The following is a 12,865-nucleotide window of genomic DNA, read 5'->3' as shown; positions in this document are numbered from 1 at the left end:
TGTTCTTAGAAAAAAAGGTTTTAAATTCTCAAGTACATCCACTATTGAAGGCTATCAAATGCTTCTTAAAGATGCCCTCTGGTGGTCAAACTAGCACTTAAATAACATGCCATAGAATTCTGCGAAGCAGTACGCTGCAACTTTTAAAGAACAAACCATTGTTTGTGTATGTAACTGCCGCATGCAGTAAAATCCCCATTGGTGGGAGTAGAAGCACATTCTGCTTAGAATTCATATGATGGTCTCAGGGTCTCTTTAGGGCAAGACTTTCAGGAATCTCTTAAATATGTTAATTTATTTGTCCAAGCAAGGACATATAAATGGACAGTTTTGACATGACATGACTAAGTCTGGGGGACCAAAGGAGCTGGTGGAGGGGTTCGCTGATGGTCCGTTCCCATGGTAACTGCCCCTGGTCGGCATTCTGGGGTGTAGGGAGGGTGTGGTGCGACCGACCTCGATCTTTGATGACTCAATGGAAGGTTGCCATTTGGCAGTATGATGGACTGTGGCCCTGCCTGGCCACATCACTAGTCCAGGTGTGAAAGATGAGCTAATGCACCAACACTCCCCAGCCACTCAGTAGGGAACATATAGGGGGACACGGACTCAAGATTGTGACAACTCTTTCTTTTTCTCTCTCAGTACTAAACAGTCACACTGAGGGATTTTTTTAAGCTATTAAGTGAATTACTTTAAAGCTTTTGCTGTGGTTCAGAAAATTGGGCTACCAGGAATACAATTTGTTGCCTTTTGTCAGGATTCAGATAGACTAGTTAGTATGTACGCCATGTTCTTGAGTTGTTTTAGAATCTGTTGCGATCCTCTAATCATACGTTATTTTCATTTTTCTTCTACTCAGACTCAACAACTCTGTAATGAGACCATCGTAGTCACACCTGCAGAGTCAGACAATGTCTGGCACAACCAACAACCACTTCCCTAGCCCAGCCCCCTCCACTACACCCTCAGAAAGAAAGAAAAAAAGAAAGAAAGAAAGAGAGAGAGAAAGGTTGAGAGAGAGAGAGAGAGAGAGAGAGAGAGGTTGAGAGAGAGAGAGAGAGAGTTCCTGCAGCTCACCCATCAGGTTGTGCTCAGAAATGACAAGGTATTGAGTTTGGGATTAGGGGAGCTTTTTGCAGGGTTAGAGCTGCTGACCCTGCACAGCCCCTGCACGGAAAGCAACAATGGCATTTGCAGCACCGGTGCCAAGGGTGCTGCCATTCAGTAATGAGATGTGGAGCCATCTGCTGTGCCATCTTTGGGACACTGAAGACACCGTATGCTACCCTGGGTGATTAACACTCAAGGCACAACCTCACAACGTGATTGCCAGTTTGTACCCGTATTCTGCAATTTCGCCTCTTCGGTTTAACTGTCATGGTAAATGTTTCTGTCTGTGTTTTGTATCCAAACTGAAGAAAGTATTTTTTCCCAGGAGAATAGAATGACATTTTGTTTCTACAAATTAAGGCAATTTGTGTTAAGTTATTAACATAATGACGCAGCAAAATTCTTCATATATATCTTTGCTTCTCTTGAATATAGATATGCACTGGAATAATTAGTGGACATTCCATTAAGCATTGCATATCTTATTAAGAGCAATCTTCAAATAGCGTAGATGTAATGAGCAAGGAAAATGCCCTATATTCATAGAAACACTGGCAAAGATCCTCATACTTAAGCATGACTCACTATTATGCAACATTTAAAGAACTCAAATCAATAAATCACCCCTTTCCTGTAGGAATTTCCAAACATAGTGCAGCTGTCAACTTAAAACCAAGCTATAACTCACAGAATAAGTCCAATATAACCAGAGGCTCCTCTGCATTGCCAGGCGGCTGCTCTTAGTATAGGCATGAGTTGGTGAAGGGAAATACCATAAACTAAATGGCTTACCGGGCAAACAGATTTTACACTTGTAAAGTTTTGATAGCCTTAGATACTGTATTGGCTGTTAGGTAGAGAACTGCTGAATCATAATTTGGGGATCGAGGGTAACCTAATCCCACTGACGGGATTGCTAGCAAGGCGGGAAATTAAAAACATCAAAAATCTAATAATTTCAATTTCTCAAACAATCAACTATTTTACACCATTTAAAAGATAAACATCTCCTTAATCAAACCACATTGTCCGATTTTTAAAGAGGCTTTACAGCGAAAGCATAAAGTTAGATTATGTTAGGAGAGTACATAGCCAAAAAAGTACACACATCCATTTTCAATTCAAGGACAGGCGTCACCAAAAGCAGAAAACCAGCTAAAATTATGCACTAACCTTTGACAATCTTCATCAGATGACACTCCTAGGACATTATGTTAGACAATACATGCATTTTTGTTCTATCAAGTTCATATTTATATCCAAAACCAGCATTTTACATCGGCGCATGTTGTTGAGAAAATGTGTCTCCCCCAAAACTGGCAGTGAATTTACAAAAAAAACTCATTATAAAACGTGGTTAAAGTATTAAACTGTTATTCAAAGAATAACGGTTGCATTCTGAATGCAACCGCATTGACAGATTTCTAAATAACTTTACTGGGAAAGCATACTTTGCAATAATCTGAGTACTCTGGTCAGAAAAATACACTAGGCTATACAGCTAGCCGCTATGTTGGAATAATTTAATACCATAAATAACATTAGCAATATTCCCTTACCTTTAAATTGGGTATGTTTTTAATCCGGCCGTGAAAATACTGCCCCCTAGCCCCTAGAGATTAACAGACACATATTTGACAAATTCCACCCAAATTGAACACATAAGTAGCTGATTCACAGCATATACAGCATTCAGGAATTTATGGTAACACACACATACACAACAACATTGTAATATCCACATGAGTCTATGTGTACAGTATTATTCCACAGACTGCTAAATGAGAGCTAATTACAGTGGTTAATCCTCACTGGCTGTATAGGTATGTGTATTTATACAGTACCAGTTAAACGATTGCACACACCTACTCATTCAAGAGTTTTTGTATATTTTTACTGTTTTCTACATTGTAGAATAATAGTGAAGACATCAAAACTATGAAATATTACATATGGAATCATGTAGTAACCAAAAAAAGTGTTAAACATCAAAATGTATATTATATTTGAGATTCTTCAAAGTAGCTTCCCTTTGCCTTGATGATAGCTTTGCACACTCTTGGCATTCTCTCAACCAGCTTCACCTGGAAGGCTTTTCCAACACATGCTGAGCACTTGGTGGCTGCTTTTCCTCCACTCTGGGGTCCAACTCATCCCAAACCATCTCAATTGGGTTAAGGTCGGGTGATTTTGGAGGCCAGGTCATCTGATGCAGCACTCCATGACTCTCTTTCTTCTTGAAATAGTCCACAGCCTGGAGGTGTGTTGGGTCATTGTCCTGTTGAAAAACAAATGATAGTCCTACTGAGCGCGAACCAGATGGGATGGTGTACACTGCATTATGCTGTGGTAGCATGCTGGTTAAGTGTGCCTTGAATTCTAAATAAATCACAGACAGTGTCACCACCCCCACTCCTCCTCCTCTATGTTTCACGGTGGGAACCACACATGCGTAGATCATCCGTTCACCTACTCTGCGTCTCTGTATCTGTTATTTGAACTCCGTGAAGCATTTATTTGGACTGCAATTTCTGAGGCTGGTAACTCAAATGAACTTATCCTCTGCAGCAGAGGTAACTCTGGGTCTCCCTTTCCTGTGGTGGTCCTCATGAGAGCCAGTTTTATCATAGTGCTTGATATTTTTTTGCGACTGCACTTGAATAAACTTTAAAAGTTCTTGACATGTTCTAGAATGACTGAACTTCATGTCTTCAAGTAATGGTGGACTGTTGTTTCTCTTTGCTTGTTTGAGCTGTTCTTGCCATAATATGGACTTGGTCATTTACCAAATAGGGCTACCTTCCGTTTACCACCCCTACCTTGTCACAACACAACCGATTGGCTCAAACTCATTAAGGAAAGAAATTCCTCAAATTAACTTTTAACAAAGGCACACCTGTTAATTGAAATGCATTCCAGGTGACTACCTCATGAAGCTGGTTGAGAGAATGCCAAGCGTGTGCATAGCTGTCATCAAGGCAAAGTGTGGCTACTTTGAAGAATCTGAAATAAAATATATTTTGATTTCTTTAACACTTTTTTTGTTTAATACATGATTCCATATGTGTTATTTCATGGTTTAGATGTCTTCACTATTATTCTACAATGTAGAAAATAGTCAAAATAAGAAAAACCCTTGAATGAGTAGGTGTGTCCAAACTGTTGACTGGCACTGTATGCTAATATACCGTGTTATAATAATATGTGTACATACTGTACAAATTTCATAATTACTTACAGTAGCCCATTTATCACTGACCCCTGATCCTTTAATCAATTGGGACATTGATGGCCGCGCCGATAAGATCTTTGCAATCTGAACATGGATCAATACAAAAAGGGAAACAGTTTTGTCCCAAGGTTTATGAACCTTAAAACACACCAACACAGCGATATGCTTTTTCTAATTTAACCAAATGCAGCTGAAATATATTCATCCGGGTACTCCACTACCATGAGCCAAATTACTCATTAATTGGTGATGAAGCATGAACATAAATAGCTGGATGGATGGCAAGCTATTTACATTGACCATGAATGTTTTGATATGCAAAGAGATAAACTGAACAGATGTTGTGAGCTAAATCAAGACGTCTAGCCCCATTTGTTTATGTGTAGCGGTGGTACCTTTTATCAGCTTAAGGTAGCCGTGTTAACAGCTCATTTGACAAAATATTGTTATAAACCTGTTATTACAACCTGTGAGTAATCAAGTTAAAACAAAAGCACGAGAGGAGTCTTTTGGTTGTCGTAATTGGCCCCAGTGGAGTGCTCTTGCACAGACTCACTGTGTATTGAGATATGTTGCTGCACTTAGGTGATTCCCTGTGATTTAAAAACATTTTATTCAAGAAATTAGGAGCAGATTAGCGATTCCAATCATACTTTATGCAAACTCAAACATTTACTTAAAACGCTCATTAATGAAATTCAGCATCTAGAAAATCATTAATGTAGAAAAACTTAAAGTAGCCTATAATTAGACACCTGCAAATACAAAAGTACATGAGGCTTCTGGCTACACAGTCATTAATTCCTCCCCCAGTTCCCTAGTGGCTCTGGTGCACATTTTAAACTGATTAAAACACCACGTTCCTGCAGACTTAGGATGAACGTTCGTAAACAGTAAGAGTTCATCGGAAAGAATCTGCTGTAGAGGACAAAAATGTATACCAATGCACTAAGGAACTGGTATGTATTGGAATAAGGCAAAGACTAATCAAAATATAAAACATCAACAATTATAAACAATATCCACAGTAACTTTGAGTCAGATAAAGGAAAGAATGAAATTGTAGTTGTTTTCTCCCCCATGTTCGTTGGGTTGTGTAAGGTTCTGCATTATAGCATTTGTCATAATAATAATTTGTCTCTTAACCTCTTGCGTATATCCTACCACTGGGGGCGCCACAGCGCATTTTGGAAAAAATTCGTTCCCATTTTCAACGGCCTACTAATCAAACTCAGAAGCTAGGACATGCATATACTTATTTTATATGGATAGAAAACACCCTAAAGTTTCTAAAACTGTTTGAATGGTGTCTGTGAGTATAACAGAACTCGTATGGCAGTCAAAACCCCGAGACCGATTGAACCAGGAAGTGGGATTCTGAATTGTGGACTCGACTTCACAGCCTTCCCTGTAATTCACAACGTGAAAAAATGATAATTGAGCACTTTCCAGTGCATCCACTAGATGTCCCCAGTCTTTACAAAGTGTTTTGAGGCTTCTACAGTCGAAACTCAGTGTAGGAGACGATGTGGCAATTGGTCACAGTAGGAGGGCCATCAGCATTGTGACGTCGGCGGCCGTGTCTGCCCCCACCTTTGGAAACGTTTTGAAACACAATGAAATCGTCCCACTCGAATCTTATTGGCTCTCTTGTTGAAACAGGCCCTGAAGATTAATGTTATACAACGTTTGACATGTTTGAACGAACCTAACGGAGGGAAAATAGTCATTTTTCGTTAGCCAAGTGCCGCGCACGGATCAACATTTGGTTACAGCCTTAGGACGCGCTAACAACAGCAAGCTAATGGAACATAAAGGATGGACTTTTTCGACCGAAAATACATTTGTCGTGGACCTGGGATTCCTGGAAGTGCTTTCTGATGAAGACAACTAAAGGTGAGGGATTATTGGCAATATTATACAAGATCAGATGTGATGTGCGATTGTTCCAAGATGGCGACGAGCTAGGCTTTCTAGCTCATTTTCTGAGTATCGCATCCCCTTTTATCTCAAAGTGTGATTACCCTGTAAAGTTAATTTAAAATCTGTTATGACGGGTGTTTTCAAGAGATATTCATCTATAAATCTTAGATTGACAATATAAAAAAAAAAAAACGTTTTCGAATAGTAATTTATAAAATTGTAGCACTGTTTCCCGGGACGCATTTTATGGGAAAATAGTTAGTCAACGTCAGGTGCCGATGTAAAATGCTGTTTTTATATAGAAATATGACCTTTATTGAACAAAAGATTGCATGCTGTGTGTAACATGATGTCCTAGGTGTGTCATCTGATGAAGTTTGTAAAAGGTTAGTGCTGCATTTAGCTGTTTTTTGGTTATATGTGATGCATGTGCTTGGTCGGAAAATTCATATGATGCTACTTTTACCATGTACTCCTCTAACATAATCTAATATTGTGCTTTTCCTGTAAAACCTTTTTGAAATCGGACAACGAGGGTCGATTCAAGAGAGGTGTATCTATAAAATGATATGAGACAGTCCTATATTTGAAAAAAATATATATTGAATTTCGTTATGCTAGGAGTTTTTCGCTGGAAATTGATCCCGCTAACGGGATGAGAGTCTCAAGAGGTTTTAACATATGGAGGGCTTTAATTTCAGTAACATGGTTCAAATCAAATCAACATTTATTTGTCACATGCGCCGAATACAACTGTAAAATGCTTACTTACCAGCACTTAACCAAGAGTGCAGAAGAGTTAAGAAAATATTTACCAAATAAACTAAATAAAAAATTATAAAAAGTAACACAATAATGAGGCTATATACAGGGGGACCCGAGTCAATGTGTGGGGGTACAGGTTAGTCGAGGTAATTTGTACATATTAGGTAGGGGTGAAGTTACTATGCATATTTGCCATCCACATATCAGATGGCAAATATTCTTAGATACATATGGCAAACAGACCTGAACAGATCAAATATCTGAATATGGTACATGCAAAATTGTATAATTTTCTGGTGCAATGGAAATCTAAAGCTGTAAGCCTCTTACCAGCCAGTATAGATAACATGTTTATGACAGAGGAAAATTCAATTGGATTTTTAATTGCAGGGACTGCTTGAACAAGCGTGTTTTTGCTTGTGTGACTGTATTTTTCTAATTACAATGTCAGATATTCAATACAAAGGCCAAGTCAAGCTGAAAAAACAAGCATCACGTGTTGCTCCTGCATAAACTTCTGTTCTGTTACAACTGATTTTATCTCTCCTCAGTACCTTGAAAAAATACAGAACATTAAGGCAGACAGTCACACATTCTTAACAATGCAAAACACATCCAACATTTCTTTATTAATGTATTGCATTGTGTCTAAAGGAAAGTGAATAAATGGGAACCTTGCAGGGCTCCACAATCGGGCTACTTATTATGAATTCATTACAGCATGTTACAACTGTTTTTATATAACTATCTATCTGACGTACTTACAAAGTCCCCCACTGGCAGGACGTTTCTATCATGATTGTTCCATTACATATATGTTGTGTACAGTAAAAGCAAAGCATGTCTGTCCCTTTCTGCAAATACATCACACTCATGATTGGTGATAGAGAGAATAAAGGAGACGGCATCGGTCAAAATCACGATTTATGACCCTATGCGTCTGATTTATGACCCTATGTCCGGCTGGTTCGTACATGCCCAAATAAGGGCATCCGGTCTGGACATCCTGGTGGGAAGGTGTCACGTGGTTAGGGTCATATAGTTTTATCCTGTTCTGTCACGTGTTAGAGTGTGTGTTATATCTATATTGCATCTCTTTGAAGTTGTCATGATGATTGATGTGTAGGGCCCGCATTGAACTGGGGGGGTTGTGTTTGAACATTTCAGAGAGGATGACCCCACACCCCCCTATTTTATTGCTCTTAGGGTTGTTGTCTATGAATTAGGAATGTCCGGGGGGTTGTGTTGGAGGCAGACGTCTTATAAATACGCCCCAGACACACATGCGGCCCCAGAACACTAAACAAGATTTTTTAAATAAAAACCCTGAACATTAAACAGAAAATTATGACTCCTAGGCCAATTCTCGGGGTACTATGCGTCTCTTGTCGCGAACCCAATGATAAAAGCATCGAGGATCTTTGGGGTGAGGCCCCAGAATGTTTTAAAGAGTTTTTGGATACTAGTGATGGCCATATGACTTATATGTTCAAACCTGAGGATTCAACGGTGAAGATTTTCACAGACAGCGAACCCAGACCCCTTTATCATGCAAAAGCCGGGAGTTTTTCTCCTGCACTGTGTATGAGAGAATGGCTTAAGATACGGCTAGCGCTCTGTCAAATTGATCAGGCCCTGAGTGGTACAGCCGTGCCAGGTTATGCTATGGAAGAGAGGGTGGAGGGTCGCTATGATTTACAAGCCATCAGGATCTCTTCAATGGCTTATAGCCCCGACTCCAAAGTGACAATTTTAGCATGTGAACAATTTGATAGTACAAATGCTACCAAGTCTGTAAATTCATATGTATTATCGAAAGCCTGCAAGGATGTGAATTTTTTTATGCCTGTGTTTAGCTTTAAATGGAGGGATTACCCTATATTCATAACCCTGATGAATAAGCTGGAAAATCTTTTCAAAAATCGTGAACAATTACGTCGATGGCCGCTTCTATCCTTAAGACACACGGGCGATAGTCTACAGGCCAGACGTAGGATCTATCCCTGGGGTGAAAACTTACCGAGTCTTGACGCTGGGGAGTTGGACACAGACGGCGGTTGGGGTTCAGTGACAACCCTATAGCCGGGCCCGTTATCCGTAAGAAAGGAACAGTAAAAATGTATTGTATTAATTATGCAAAGGTCTGTACTAAATATTATGAATTAAATAAATGGTTTTAAAGCTACCCCTTAACGAACGGGAATCTGTCATTTCTTCAAACGTTGTTTATACATAAAAAAACATTAATGCGTGTTACAATATTGCACAAGCTGTTTTTAAAAAGGTCTGTACTAAATATAATGAATTAAATAAAATGGTTTTAAAGCTGTATCTCACCTTTAAAGTTAGGGGCTATGCATTTTCGAGCCATCCCCAGGCAGCGCTTGAGAAAAAAGGAATTCCGGAAAGACGGGTGCGTGTGCAGGGGGGTGTGTGCGTGTGAGGGTGGGTAATTGTGTGTGTGTGTGGGGTGTGTCTCCGCATGGGGGTGCTTTTGAAACCAGAAAAGGTGTGTGTAAGTTTGTTTAGGATTGCCGGCTTCTCTTCAATTGGTCTAGGCACTTTCCATTTTATTACCCCCCAAGCCCTTTCAAATACGTATTTATCTCACCTTCAAACGTGTGGGGGCTAAAAAAGTGAAAAAGCCCAGGCATAAGACATCAGGTCTAGACGAACTTCTACTGTTTAAAACATATGTTATTTTCTAATCAGCGCATATACTAACGGTCCCCCACCCCGGGATATAAATTTACAACGGACACCCCCAACGCTGTGCTATGAAGCATAAGTGCAATATCGGCAGACCGAATATGTCGAGACACCCGCCTGTGGTTTTGGGTCTCTAGACATTCGAGTACTTTATATGGCCCTTTTTTTGCATACAGGATGACGCCCGAAAAAACGGCACCCCCCGCTCTGTAAACTCATGGCAGGATAGTGAAACTATCCAGACCGTAAGACATCCCGTTGCGCACCTCAAAAGACTCCGGGCCAGCAGACAGAAGAGTTATCAGGCCAACAGATAATCTTGGAATCGGTCCTAATGGAGCTTTCTGAAGGTGAGTTAGTGAAAATAATATATTAGATTTGGAGAGGTATTTTCAGGGAATTGTATGGAAAAATGTGATATCACTATTCTAAAACTGATGGACAATGATTTTAAGGTAATATGTCAAATGCCCGTATTCTCATATTTTAAAAATGTGTATATTTCGTATATATGTTAATATTATCTTACGTCTGTAGGCTCGCAATCCTTTACGCAGATGCTCCGTGGGCTAGATGATTTGGAACCGAATTTGTCAGAGTGGGATTCTCAGAATCAAACTGCGTGCAGCGCCGAAAGCAGCCAGTCTCCGTCACACTATTGTAAACGTAAGTTCAATAGTAAATAAAAAAAATCCCTAAGAAAATGTATACATTAAAAACAAAAAGTGTGAACCCTATATTAAAATCTATTTTTTGTGTTTACAGCGGACAGACCCAAAAGAAGGATCACGGGTGCTTCGTGTACTCTGAACGAGGACATCGATGCTATTCTGCCTTTCTGTTCGAACGGGTTTACCCTAACACCACCCAGGAACCAAGCGACATATTTCCACCCCAAACAGGGCGCAACATCGGCGCAAGTGCATTGCGAAGAATCTCCCAGGCCCAAAAAGTTACTTCTTCAAGAAACGGCCCTACACGGACATGGTATGAAGCCCTTATGTTATTAGTAATACAGAGTTTATTATAATTTATACATTTTTATGATTGAAAATGCTAAAACAATGACAAATAATGTTTTTACAGACTCCTCCCCGGCGTATAACGGCACAGAAGACCATACACACCGATAACCCGCGGAGGATTTCGGAGCGCCTGACATTCACAATAAAACAAGGAAAACTGATGATTTCAACGTTTTAAATGACATTTCACAGGTAGACGACTGGCTATTCTGTAACGCAGCCAATCTTCTTGATTCCTCCAATTCTTATGTAGAAACACCCAAACCTGAAATAGACCAAGCGGAGTTTATCAAGGCCTTTTCAAAGGCTCTAAAATCCAGAAATGTCTTGCTACACCAACGAATGGTTGATTTACTCGAGCGGCAATACAGTCAGGATCTATCCTTCTGGCAAAGAACAATGCCCCGGTTGTTAAAACGCAAATACCGGCGCTAAAACCAGTTTCCGAAATGGACGTGCCTATAATTGAGACAGTTGAAAGCCTTTTGGCGAAAATACCCGCCGATCTACTAGCTTTAATTGAACGGATGAACGAGGGTGGGGTATCAGACATAATTCCGATAGACGAAAATCTATTTTCCCAAGTTCCCGCCGACCTAATTGAAATAATTAAACATATGAACGAGTCAGGAACAACATATGAAAACCAATTATCTCAAATCCCGCCAGCCCTAGTTTTTTTAATAAACCAGATGAACGAGAGCCTGAGAACTTCTACATCTACCCCCCCAAGCAGCCCGCTATTAATGCCCCTTTCAGAAGAGTCTGAAACGGAATATGATGTTTTTGAGGAATTGGAAAATTGTCTAATAAATCAGGAGGGAGATGGTCTTGATAGAAGTGTCAGGGTTGTGTACAGAAATAAATTCAGCAATACATAGATTAGACAGTTTTTCAATTTCACATGGGTGAATCAAAATCTCGATTATGCTGTTTTTTACGTGATGATTTTGGATACTCTGAACGAACTGTTAGAGAGGGCAAGAGATTATGGCGAACCTCGTGATGTCTTACAGTTGGTAATTTGTGGAGATAGCATGCAAAACAGTGTCTCTCTTATTTTACCCAATGGTGAAGCAGATCTTGAACAATTTATAGCCCTGCTGGAACGACTTGTTCAATCAAATTTATCCATCATAGCCGATAGGTTGCTGGAGCTTGTTGTGCAAATAATAAGGCATCCCCTGGGTGGTGGGGGGCAGAGAAGGAAGCTAGATAGCCTAATGCAATCAGAAATCATAAACAATAAAAGGGCATGCCTCAAACGTTCACAATCACGGTAATAAGCTATGCTTTGCAATAGGCCTAGCACATTTACTAAACCCAGGATGTACGGATCTAGAGGCGTTGCAAAAGGCTAGAGAGCTTCAAAATGCTGTCGGTCTGGGTATACAGGATGCTGTCGCATTCTCTGACATAGTCAAATTTGAAAACTTTCTGAACATCAAGATTGTGGTTTTGTACCACAGTAGAGCTAATGCTTCTCTCTTGAAATTCCAAAACAACCCCCAACCTCATCCTCAGATCCTGTACTTTTATGTGCAAAACGACCATTACTATGCCATTACCAACATCGGAGCGTTTTTAGGCGCACCATATGTGTGTCCAGCCTTTCATACCGGCTACACCCGAAAGGGTGGCCACTCGTGCCGTTATAACTGTTCCGTATGTCTGGATGAAAAATGTCCGATGCAGCCCTTAAACCTGACACCCTGTGCCGATTGTCACAGGACATGCCGTTCGGCCTACTGTTACGAAAAACACAAAATGGAAACATGGCACCCCAAGGCCTGTAAATCTGTAAGCAGTTGTGATATTAACAGGAAATGTCCAAAATGTCAATGCAATTACAACCTTAAAATAGACAGCCCTAAACCTCATGTGTGTGGAATCATTCATTGCCCAATCTGTAAAGGGCCTTTGAAAAGCAGAGACTCTGAAGTTGTTCAAGAAGTGCCCCACGAGTGTTATATTCAGCCCTTGGCTGAAGATGAACATTCAGAGAAATACGTTTTTTATGATTTTGAGACTAATCAACAATCAGGGGTTCATTTGCCTATTTTTGTATCTACCATGACTTTCAAGGGGGATAAGTGGT

The 12,865-nt window shown here is 40.1% G+C and overlaps 1 long non-coding RNA gene across 1 annotated transcript; it reads left to right on the top strand.

The window, feature by feature from the left end:
• Nucleotides 1-10,361: 10,361 nt before the first annotated feature.
• On the top strand, nt 10,362-10,869 carry LOC115175090 (uncharacterized). The gene is made up of 3 exons (XR_003871908.1): nt 10,362-10,408; nt 10,508-10,729; nt 10,829-10,869. It is a non-coding gene; the product is annotated as an uncharacterized LOC115175090 (long non-coding RNA).
• Nucleotides 10,870-12,865: the final 1,996 nt, after the last annotated feature.

Source organism: Salmo trutta, chromosome 3 (genome assembly GCF_901001165.1).
Source record: "Salmo trutta chromosome 3, fSalTru1.1, whole genome shotgun sequence".
NCBI lineage: Eukaryota > Metazoa > Chordata > Actinopteri > Salmoniformes > Salmonidae > Salmo > Salmo trutta.
This window is presented reverse-complemented; position numbering and strand designations above follow the sequence as displayed.